Genomic DNA, 12992 nt, shown 5'->3' with positions numbered 1-12992 from the left:
CATATACTATAACAGGCTCTTGATATTCTAAAGTAAATAAAATACCAGTGGATTACTCAAAGAGGAAAATTTTAAATGGGTATCAGTTTTGAAAGAAATAATAACATGCCTTATTAAGAATTCCATATAAAGGAAGATAGCATAAATAAAATGCTAGTTACTACTGGATGGATATATTAAAATAAAGCAATAGAAATAAAATATAAGCACAAAAATATTGATGATCTGCTGACCACTGTTACTCATAGGAAGCACAGTTTTTTATGTGGAACAGTTTCTTATAGCATATTCTCACTTTAAATGCATTTTCTTTTTTTTTTAACTTAGATTACAAGTCGATTCAGTGCTTTCACGGTGTGATATGTAACAAAGACCAGTATTTATATGCACTAGATCATCTACATTAATGCCAATTTAATTTTGTAAAGCCAAGCATGGTCCTTAGCTATTGAAGAAAATAGATGTTAATAGCAAAATTTCTGATGAGTATACGCAAAACTATCTACATTTTATATTCATTGCTAGTGTTTACAATTTCAGGTTTGGCATGGACATTATTTACTATGAAATAATGATATGTAGTGATATTTCACTACATTAGAATCGTGAGGTTGGCATTTTATAAAAGATATAAATGTTGCATAGGCAATTTTACATAATTTAATCTAATCCTTAGTTCTCACAAAATCTCAAAATTGCCTTTACATGCACTGTGGATGTTAAAGTTAGCCACATTTTAATTTTTTCAAATGAGAAGCACATTTAATCATATAAAGCTCACAGTCCTTATTATCTTAAGCTTTATATATTCTGTGTTCATACTGGATAAAAATGAGACTCTACCCTGAATGAGACATTAATATTTTTGATAATAAATGATTCTGAAATTTATTTTATTCCCATCTAATGGGAGAGCCAAACAAGAGATGTGCAATGGGTCTGACCTCAATCCTACACAAGAATATCTGGAGAAGACTAGGGAAAAGATAAGTTTTTGTATTTTCCCCAACTATTCTGACTACAAACTGGTAAATATAAGAGACCCATAGCAGATAACTGGTCAAATTTATTGTTCTATCAAAGCCTTCATACAGAGAGGCTTATAAAACCTCTGAACAACAGGTTTGAAGTTGAAAGTTGTACATTTATATGACATTCACTCTTTCCCTGATATTTTTTTTCCCTTTACCTTTGTAGAAAAACAGTGGTCACTTTTTACTCTAGCAATTTGAAAATTTTTACTTGGAAAATTTGCTTTACAGTATGTTCACATATCTTATATTTTTCCCTCCCCTCCTCCCCTCACTTTTTTTCATTTTAATGTCCAAGACTATTGAAAGAAGCTCAATAATTTTCCTCACTCATATTTTAAAAGCAGTGACATTTACATTGCATGCAAAATGCAGCAACAATTTGACTGATGTCCAAACCATTTTAAACACCCATGAGTTGCTCTGAGCATTATCATGTCCTCGGTGTAAAGAAACTACAGAGCCTGATAAAAGCCTGTAGAAGAAGGAATGTGTTTAGAGGCAAATATTTGTCCTTCCTATTCAACCCAGGATTATTTAACAGATTGAAGGTAGTCGTATTCATAATTTGCTATCATTTTCAACTCAATATTTTAGTGAAGTGTAACAGTAATAGGACTTTTTTCAAATAGATTGAATGCTAGCTTGTATGTGGGTGCATATGTTCATTCATTCTGCTAATGAACCTCAATTCCTGAATGCCTGATCTCTTATATAGTGAAAGGGTCTTTACAGATCTTTGGTCACTGAGGAAGCTGTCAATCTGACAAGAATAAGCACGACCAAAAAGATCTCTTCATTTTTTTTCAACACATAGTTTTAAATTTGGTTTTCAGAGTCACTTAACAGGCGATATATAATGGAGAACCAGAAATATAAGCTCAGTGCTCTACTAATGGAGGTGTCAGAAGAGAGATGATTATTTCCAATTATTATTTGATATTTCTAAGGCAATCTCTTTTGAAGTATTAACAGTATATATTGTGACCTATAAAATGGTAAACAGATAAATTATCTGGTTTGTTAAATCAGTGCTGATATTTAGTACAGATACTTGAAACCCTTAAACCAATGTTTCAGGTGGATTGCCTTTTATACCTTGTATGCTGTGTAAACTCAAAGAGAATGGCACTTTCTCAGGATGTGCCACTCTGCGACTTTCCATCTTTAAGAAAATGCAGCTTATAGTATAATAAATGATTACTTTAATATTTGTTTTTATATCATATTTGAATTATCTTTTAAAATTTCTTTTTAAATTTCTTTCATAGTTCAGCTAATGTAACAATAATACAACTTATAACTGTTATTCAACAACTTAAACTACTTGTTCCATAACAGTATAACTTCAGGAGTATTTAAGAGGCATCATATATATTAAAAGGACACCTGCCAGCTTAAGCTTGTTATTAGCATACTTGGAAATGTTTCCCCAGTGGAGCTGGAAATACATATGGTGTAGAAGCATCTGAATGATTTCTTTTATTTGGCACTCTTAAGATATAGAGGACAGGATCCCAGTATTGAGCTGTTTACCTTTCACAGGGAGAATAAATATGAGTACCAATAGACATAAGTACTCTGCTTACTCACACGTCAGCAGGGGGTGGAGTGACTAAATAAAATGAATGGGCACTGGGTTTTAACGTGTTTATCTGTAAATCTTTTTCTGAGTCATTATGTGCTTGTCCAGCTGCTAATTTTTATTTCTAACCTCAGTTAATGGGATTTATTTCTCCATGGGTTTTACCCTAGTCCTGGACTAAATTTCTTTATATGCTTATTTGTTTGCAATCTTTTGTCTTGTTTCTGGTGAATTCTTTTACAACCTGAAACCTCCAATTCAGTTGGTAGAGGTAGACTATGCATATAAGCACATGCTGATGAAATTATTCTTTATTCAAGCTAGGATTTTTGAATTCAAGAATGTGCTATTCTACTTTGGTAGACCATAAGAACATTGTTATTATTATTTGCTTATATTAAAGTAGACCTAAATTCCAGGTCTGTTAATCATTTTCCAAGTCTTATACATACCGCATGTATTAATGACAACTTTTAACTTTTCTTTTTGTTCCATTGAAAGCTCCATCCCTCCTATTGGGCACATTCTGGATCCGTATCTGATCCATATCATGGCACCTTCTGAAGGATGGATAACTGTTGGGCAGGGACAGGGGCAGTGGCTTAGAAATCATATGGTTTTCAGTTACTAGCTTATTAAATTAATTTAATTGGTCATGAATATCTTTTGAAACTAAAACGGAATAGAACAGGATAAGACTGAATTTTATAATTCTTATATTTCCAGTGTAGGTGTAAGAACTTTGAAATATTTCTTGTGTGTTTATGTGCTGCTTGTGGTAAATGGTATGGACCCAACAGAAGCAGAAGATATCAAGAAGAGGTGGCAAGAATACACAGAAGAACTGTACAAAAAAGATCTTCACGACCCAGATAAAGACGATGGTGTGATCACTGACCTAGAGCCAGACATCCTGGAATGTGAAGTCGAGTGGGCCTTAGAAAGCATCACTATGAACAAAGCTAGTGGAGGTGATGGAATTCCAGCTGAGCTATTTCAAATCCTGGAAAATGATGCTGTGAAACTGCTGCACTCAACTTGCCAGCAAATTTGGAAAACTCAGCAGTGGCCACAGGACTGGAAAAGGTCAGTTTTCATTCCAATCCCAAAGAAAGGCAATGCCAAAGAATGCTCAAACTACTGCACAATTGCACTCATCTCACACGCTAGTAAAGTAATGTTCAAAATTCTCCAAGCCAGGCTTCAGCAATCCGTGAACCGTGAACTTCCTAGTGTTCAAGCTGGTTTTAGAAAAGGCGGAGGAACCAGAGATCAAATTGCCAACATCTGCTGGATCATGGAAAAAGCAAGAGAGTTCCAGAAAATCATCTATATCTGTTTTATTGACTATGCCAAAGCCTTTGACTGTGTGGATCACAATAAACTGTGGAAAATTCAGAAACAGATGGCAATACCAGACCACCTACCTGCCTCTTGAGAAATCTCTATGCAGGTCAGGAAGCAACAGTTAGAACTGGACATGGAACAACAGACTGGTTCCAAAGAGGAAACGGAATACATCAAGGCTGTATATTGTCCCCCTGCTTATTTAACTTATATGCAGAGTACATCATGAGAAACACTGGACTGGAAGAAACACAAGCTGGAATCAAGATTGCTGGGAGAAATATCAATAACCTCAGATATGCAGATGACACCACCCTTATGGCAGAAAGTGAAGAAGAACTAAAAAAGCCTCTTGATGAAAGTGAAAGTGGACAGTGAAAAAGTTGGCTTAAAGCTCAACATTCAGAAAATGAAGATCATGGCATCCGGTCCCATCACTTCATGGGTAATAGATGAGGAAACAGTGTCAGACTTTATTTTTTTTGGCTCCAAAATCACTGCAGATGGTGATTGCAGCCATGAAATTAAAAGACGCTTACTCCTTGAAAGGAAAGTTATGTCCAACCTAGATAGCATATTCAAAAGCAGAGACATTACTTTGCCAGCAAAGGTTTGTCTAGTCAAGGCTATGGTTTTTCCTGTGGTCATGTATGGATGTGAGAGTTGGACTGTGAAGAAGGCTGAGCGCTGAAGAATTGATGCTTTTGAACTGTGGTGTTGGAGAAGACTCTTGAGAGTCCCTTGGACTGCAAGGAGATCCAGCCAGTCCATTCTGAAGGAGATCAGCCCTGGGATTTCTTTGGAAGGAATGATGCTGAAGCTGAAACTCCAGTACTTTGGCCACCTCATGCGAAGAGTTGACTCACTGGAAAAGACTCTGATGCTGGGAGGGATTGGGAGCAGGAGGAGAAGGGGACGACAGAGGATGAGATGGCTGGATGGCATCACTGACTCGATGGACGTGAGTCTGAGTGAACTCCAGGAGTTGGTGATGGACCAGTGCTGTGATTCATGTGGTCGCAAAGAGTCGGACACGACTGAGTGAACGGAATGAACTGTGGTAAATATAGTTCTTACTCTCCTCTGAGAACCGTTCAAGTCTTGTACAGAGTTTCTCAGGCTAGAGTCATCAAATGGACCCATTTAAAAGGTAGATGATGAGAGTGATGATGGTACTGTAAATGGCATTGTTTACTTAGGTTGACTTTTGTAATATATGTACAAATATATGTAACTAATATGTATATAGATTAGGAATAAATTTATTATAATTTGTACTCTTATATAACATATATCTCATAGCCCTTTGCAGTTAGGTTCAGTCACTCAGTCATGTCCGACTCTTTGAGACCCCATGAATCGCAGCAGGCCAGTCCTCCCTGTCCATCACCAACTCCCAGATTACCCAAATTCATGTCCATCGAGTCAGTGATGCCATCCAGCCATCTCATCCTCTGTCATCCCCCTCTCCTCCTGCCCCCAATCCCTCCCAGCATCAGAGTTTTTTCCAATGAGTCCACTCTTCGCATGAGGTGGCCAAAGTATTGGAGTTTCAGCTTTAGTATCAATCCTTCCAATGAACACCCAGGACCGGTCTCCTTTAGGATGGACTGGTTGGATTTCCTTGCAATCCAAGGGAACCTCAAGAGTCTTCTCCAGCACCACAGTTCAAAAGCATCAATTCTTCAGCGTTCAGCTTTCTTCACAGTCCAACTCTCACATCCATACATGACCACTGGAAAAACCATAGCCTTAACTAGACGGACCTTTGTTGGTAAAGTAATGTCTCTGTTTTTGAATATGCTATCTAGGTTGGTCATAACTTTCCTTCCAAGGAGTAAGCGTCTTTTAATTTCATGGCTGCAGTCACCATCTGCAGTGATTTTGGAGCCAAAAAAAATAAAGTCTGACACTGTTTCCACTGTTTCCCCATCTATTTCCCATGAAGTGATCAGACCAGATGTCATGATCTTCATTTTCTAAATGTTTAGCTTTAAGCCAACTTTTTCACTCTCCACTTTCACTTTCATCAAGAGGCATTTTAGTTCCTCTTCACTTTCTGCCATAAGGGTGGTATCATCTGCATATCTGAGGTTATTGATATTTCTCCCCGCAATCTTGATTCCAGCTTGTGCTTCTTCCAGCCCAGCGTTTCTCATGATGTACTCTGCATAGAAGTTAAATAAGCAGGGGGACAATATACAGCCTTGATGTATTCCGTTTCCTCTTTGGAACCAGTCTGTTGTTCCATGTCCAGTTCTAACTGTTGCTTCCTGACCTGCATAGAGATTTCTCAAGAGGCAGGTAGGTGGTCTGGTATTCCCATCTGTTTCAGAATTTTCCACAGCTTATTGTGATTCACACAGTCAAAGGCTTTGGTATAGTCAATAAAGCAGAAATAGATGTTTTTATGGAACTCTCTTCCTTTTTCCATGACCCAGCGGAATTTGGCAATTTGATCTCTGGTTCCTCTGCCTTTTCTGAAACCAGCTTGAACATCTGGAAGTTCACGGTTCACGTACTGCTGAAGCCTGGCTTGGAGAATTTTGAGCATTACTTTACTAGCGTGTGAGATAAGTGCAATTGTGCAGTAGTTTGAGCATTCTTTGGCATTGCCTTTCTTTGGGATTGGAATGAAAACTGACCTTTTCCAGTCCTGTGGCCACTGCTGAGTTTTCCAAATTTGCTGGCATATTGAGTGCAGCACTTTCACAGCATCATCCTCTAGGATTTGAAATAGCTCAACTGAATTCCATCACCTGCACTAGCTTTGTTTGTGGTGATGCTTTGTAAGGCCCACTTGACTTCACGTTCCGCGATGTCTGGCTCTCGGTGAGTGATCAGACCATCGTGATTATCTGGGTCATAAAGATCTTTTTTGTACAGTTCTTCTGTGTTTCTTGCCACCTCTTCTTAATATCTTCTGCTTCTGTGAAGTCCATAACATTTCTGTCCTTTATTGAGCCCATCTTTGCATGAAATGTTCCCTTGGCCTCTAATTTTCTTGGTATCTCTAATATCCTTTTTATTGTTATATAGCTAAAAGTAAAAAAAGTAAAATTGAAAATAGTACAATTTAGATCAATAGCATTAATGTTATTAATATAATTGCTTTCTTGACTTTAAACTGACCAGGTGAAGCTTAATGCTATAAAGATATATTGGCACCTTTTAATTTTCATTTGCTATTGATTTTATCTTTTAATTTTGAGAATGTTGTATTGTCTCTGAATCACTGTCCAGGTCACTGTAATTATTTTGCACACTTATTGTGACAGTTACTATTTATGAACTGCTGCAGGTGATATGTTCCCGAAAGAGCAGCTGCACTTAGTGCACTCAAAATTTGTACTTGTACTTATTGCTTTTCTGCTGGCCTTTTTATTCGGGTTTATTATGCTTATGCCATGCTATGCTCAGTAGCTAATTTGTGTTCAAATCACTGCGACCCCATGAAGCCTGCAAGGCTTTTCTGTCCCTGGGATTCTCCAGGCAAGAATACTGGAGAGAGTTGCCTTTTCTTCCTCCAGGGAGTCTTCCTGACCCAGGGATCAAGCCTATATCTCTTACACCTCTTGCACTGGCAGATGGATTCTTTACCCCTGAGCCACCTTGGAACCCCCAGCATGCTTATGCACTCTGTACCTATACAGGGTCTCCATTCTCTGATCACATTTTTCTACTTGAACTATTGAAAAGCACGTCTTATATCATTCCTTGACTTTGACAGTCCCTGAGAACGAATGCAGTAAAAGCAAAAAGAAAAGAACAACAAAAAGTAAATGCAAGCAATAAAATCCTGAATCAAAACTATAATGAAAGATGATCACAGGATGATCCAGAACATGATTGAATTTAACTCTGATATTTCAGCTTATATTTTAAAGAGAAAACACAAAATTAAAACCTATCATAGAACTTTCCAGAGTATATTGAGGAGCTCAGGAATTCCTTAGACTCCGACATGGAAAACTTTCCCTGGAGGATTTCTCAAACCTTTTTGACTGCAGATGGATATGTATGTGTCTGTATCTCATGTGCCCCAATTATCTATAGAAAAATAATCTCTGATAGAAAAAATATTGAAAGAAACAAAATGGTAGCAATGCATGAATTCACACGTTGAAAATTAACAAAACCATCAATTGTCCTAAAACATATATCACCATAAAATATAAAAAAATAGATACCAATACAAGATAGCAATTATCAGGGGCTTGTAACAAAATGTTCTTTGCAAAATTTATTAGAATTCTAATAATTTATATTAACATATATACACAATGAACTTTGTAAAATGATTAATTATTATATGGAGAACATTAAATTATGATGCAAAGTAAACTCTGCTCCCTAAGCAGAGTAAAGGCCCTTCTGGCCTTTGGTCTGTGAAGGCCGAACCTTTATTAATGCTCTTAGCACATTTCTACTATAGCCCTTGAGTGAGCATAAAAATGAAACCAATGGATAATGATGGATAATGTATGAAACTGAAGGGTGTGTTTTTAAAAATCAGTTTGAGCCATAGGAATACATGTGGGTAGTGCAACATAAATTTGGAAACAGTGGACCAGAAGTTTAAATAAAGTATTAGAAATAGAAATAAATTTACCAAACTTTAGACAGGTAAAAATAGATTGTTCCACATTAAAACATAAAAATTGACCTATAGTCAATTAGTTCTGGAATGTAGAGCCAAGAAACAAGTGAATATAATCAGGCAACACATCTGATGTAAGATGGAAAATCCTTTCTAAAGTAAATACATCTTTTAAGATTATGATAAGGAGTTTTGGTGTATAAGATCATTAAAGAAAAAAATTCTCTCCTGTTTCTGTGGAAAATTTTTGTAATTCCTTTTGAGACAAATCCTATTAACAGTATATTTTAATTAAGTATCTCTTTAGCTTGAAAAAAAATCATTATATAGCTGAAAGCAAAAAAAAAAAGTTGCTTTTTTTTTTTACTTCTGGACATTTATTTGTTTGTTTTTAGATAGGATTTTTTTCAAAGAAATGAGTTATTCTCCCTTACTATTCATCCACATTAGAGATATCTTAAGCTTACTAAAGAAAAGTTTTAGAGGGGTTATTCCATATTTTCCAATTTGGAAGGATGATTTTAAATATTTATAATTTCTGAGCAAATGTATAGGAGATAATAACAAATAGAATATCTTATTTCCTTCTTTATCAAAGATTTTAATGTTGAGTCACATTGCATTGCTTTTTTGCTATGATTTTCCTTGGAGAAGAACATATTTATTTCACAAGTAAGATTTTCCCCCTTAAATTTATGGTTTAAAAATAAAGGACCCTTATTCCAAAAGAAAAATGTTTCTTAACTATAAAATACATTTTCGGACTATGCCAGGATATAGGGGGAAATAACTGAAAAGTATAGTTGCTTGGCATTTTCAAATTGCATCATAATATTAAGATGACACTTTAATGAAAGAATTTGATGGATTAAGGATATTCCAATTGGGAAAAGTTAATGGCAATTCTGTGTGCTTTGACATTTGCACATGCTAGACAAATACAAATCTGTTTTACCATTTCTTGAGCGACTGAGCACATAAACACAGCATCAAGGGCTATAAGCAAACAAACAATAACACACTTAAAAGTGGATGGTTTTAAAATGTTTAATGATAATTCAACCTCTGAGTTCCAACCTAAGTTAGGAATTCTTAAGAATTCTTTAGATATATATAAATTTTTCAAGTGGAGTTAGTATGACCTGGGTCAAATATACTTCAGAGTGCAGGATAAATTGGAACATTCAATTTACCTTTCAGGAGATTAAAAAAAGATTTTTTTTTAAAAAAAGGATCTCTTGTTGGAGGCTAATTATAATAGCTACATGTTTGCCTGCTGCTGCTGCTGCCGCTGCTGCTAAGTCGCTTCAGTCGTTGCCGATTCTGTGCGACCCCATAGACGGCAGCCCACCAGGCTCCCCCGTCCCTGGGATTCTCCAGGCAAGAACACTGGAGGGGGTTGCCATTTCCTTCTCCAATGCATGAAAGTGAAAAGTGAAAGTGAAGTCGCTCAGTCATGGCTGACTTTTCACGACCCCATGGACTGCAGCCTATCAGGCTCCTCCGTCCATGAGATTTTCCAGGCAAGAGTGCTGGAGTCGGGTGCTGCTGGGAGCAGGAGCTCCGCCAATGGCAAAGGTCATGAGGAAGGAGGCTTGGCATACACAAAGGCGGGATCCAGCTTCAGGAGTCCCCCTGGAAATTCTTGAGCATCTACCCCCAAAACCAGAGTCTGCCTACTTTCTGCTTTGTGCTCTCACCTACACCTCTGACTTTACGGGGGGCTGTCCCCCACTACCTCTCTCTAAAAAAAGAGTTACCTTACAGCTCCAGTTAATAAAGTTCCTGGGTGTGATAGTGTTTCAACCTACAAACTCCTTTGGAAGTCCTCTAGCCTGCCTGAATAGGTTTTTCAGGCCACATGTGATTGCTCAGAGCCTCCCAACTGTGAGAGGCATGAGATGTTCTAAACTGTCTAAATACAGATTCCTTTGAGCAGTTAAAAGATTGATTAGAAATTGTATTGGTGAAGGGTTTTTCACCTGTTGGGCCAATGTTTGCTGCTAAGTCTCCATATCCCTTACCCGCTGTGTCCCTGGCAGTGTTTGTAAGCTTGGACCCTTGAGTTAATTCTTTTACTTGTTATAGCCCACCACACCTTTGCCCTACAGGAGTGCAACTTTATCTAATGCTTTTGGAGGGTGGCTCCTGACCAATCACCTTTAGAGAAAAATAGGTTTTCTGAAGAAAGGGTCTTAAAATGTTAACAGGCCTCCGGGCCAGAAGATGATGCAAATCACCTAAACTTTTGCATATGATAAGTTTGCAGGAAGAAAGCCTGGCTTACTGCATGACTCTACCCCTTCCCCTATTATCCTCTATGCATAACTTAAGGTATAAAAACTACTTTGGAAAATAAAGTGCCGGCCTTGTTCACTGAGACTTGGTCTCCTCATGTCGTTCTTTCTTTCTCCTTCTGGCTGAATTTTTTCCTCTGAGGCGGGGAAGCTCGTCAAGCCTACTAATTTTGCCTGGGCTTCTAAGATCTGACCGGGGAGGCCTTAGTGTCTCCTCTCCTTCGGGAGAACAGGAGGATGCCTGCGGCCTTCATAGGTGACGTAAATTCCCTGCTTTGGAATTTTATTCAGCCTCTTTTCTTCACTGAATTTCCTCACTGAGCTATCCTTATTTCACCACTCTTTATATCCTTAATTAACATTTAATTAAGCAATTGTTTTCTGATCCTCGCCGACGCTGTCCCCGCTTCGAATTCCCTGGATCCACCGGGGCTGGACCCCGGCAGGGTGCCATTGCCTACTATTGGTCAAATACATTATTGAATTTAATCTTCATACAAACTTTTTGAAGTAGATTATATACTCTCCTTTTGAAAGATTGGGAAAGTATGGAAGTTTAGTGAGGTTAAATTGCTCACTCAAGGTTATATAACTAGTTAAGTGGCAGATCTAGGATTTGATTTTTGACTGACTCTAAATACATGCAGTAATAGCAGCTTTACTTGTGAAGTGATTAGAAGTTTTTCAATTATATTAGGTGATTAAATGTAATTTTAAATGATATTCAAATCTGACTTCTAGGTGTTTAAATGATTTTATTTAATACTGCGTAATTTAGGGAACTAACTGATATCAATAAGTATGCATTTCCCATAAAAGAAAAAAAAAAAAAAAACAGAATTGGATGATGAAAGTAGAAAATCCTCAACATTTAATTCATTCAGTCAGCATTTATATGGGTGCCACAGAGTATACAAAGGGGAAAGGTTTTTATATTTGGTATCTATTGTTGTGTAACAAAGTACATCAAAACAGTTGCTTTTAGAAAACAAACTGAGTATCTCAAAATGTATGTGTGTCAGGAATCAGTACAGCTCAGCTGAGTGCCTCAGCCTCAAGTCTTTCATGAGGCTACAATCATGGCTGGAGTTGTGATCACTTCTGAAGACTCAAATGAGGGAAGATCGGCTTCTGAGCTCAGTCGTGGGTGTTGGCAGAGATTAGCTCCTCACAGGTTATTCAGCTGGTGGTGTCATTTCCTCCCTGGCTATTGGCTTGAGACTGCCCTTGGTTCCTTGCTATATAAGTTTATTCCTAGGGCAGCTCACGACATGATAGAAGAAGAAGGAGAGAGCAGTGAAGGACAGAGTAAGAAAAGGTGGAAAAAAGAGGCTGAGGAGCAAGAACCCAACCCCTTGGCAGACAAGGGAATAGAGGGTCGACTTAAAGATTTTCTTCAGGGAGCAGGTACATAATTTTTTAAACATTCTTAAGCAGAAGAAGTTAGAATAACAAGTTAGTTAGAATACGAGATAAGTATCTTTGTAACTTCATATTGAAAGTATAATTCTATTACTTTTGTGAATTCTCTTCATTAGAAGAGTCACTAGATGGGACCATAGTCAAGTAGATAGGATTCCATAAGAGCATGAATACCAGACAGGAATCTTTGGGGTCAGTGTGGAAGCTCCTTGCCAAAGCAAGCAATATTTGTTAATTTCTGGTTGACACTGGCATATGAATTTAGGGTCTTACCAATTACCAAAGCTTTTATCTCATGAGTTTAATCTTTAGGAACTCACCAAAGGAAATAATTCTTATCCAAGGATAATATTTAATTGCAAAACTACATGTAAACACTTTGAATTCTCAGTAAAAATGGATTGAATACATACATTAATATATGTACAATATAGAAATAATTTAAACTTGGAAATGTATATATATTTCAATTAATACTTAATATGTACATTTTATGTATTAAACTGCATTTCAATCTGTGTTTTAAAATTAGCTTTTTAGAGAGGACTTCTCTACCACATAATGGCCCTAGAATCTTAAATTGGATTATAGAAGTTGAATCATTACAAGAAATTTTGAAATCCTCATTTTAAATAGAATATTTCATTACTGTGTTTTTTTTTTTTCCTGTTGTTTATAGTAGCGTGGCATTACCTATGAATTTGCTTATG

Source organism: Bubalus kerabau, chromosome 6 (assembly GCF_029407905.1).
Source record: "Bubalus kerabau isolate K-KA32 ecotype Philippines breed swamp buffalo chromosome 6, PCC_UOA_SB_1v2, whole genome shotgun sequence".
Classification (NCBI taxonomy): Eukaryota; Metazoa; Chordata; class Mammalia; order Artiodactyla; family Bovidae; genus Bubalus; species Bubalus kerabau.
The sequence above is the reverse complement of the archived record's forward strand: the minus strand, read 5'-3'. Positions refer to the sequence as shown.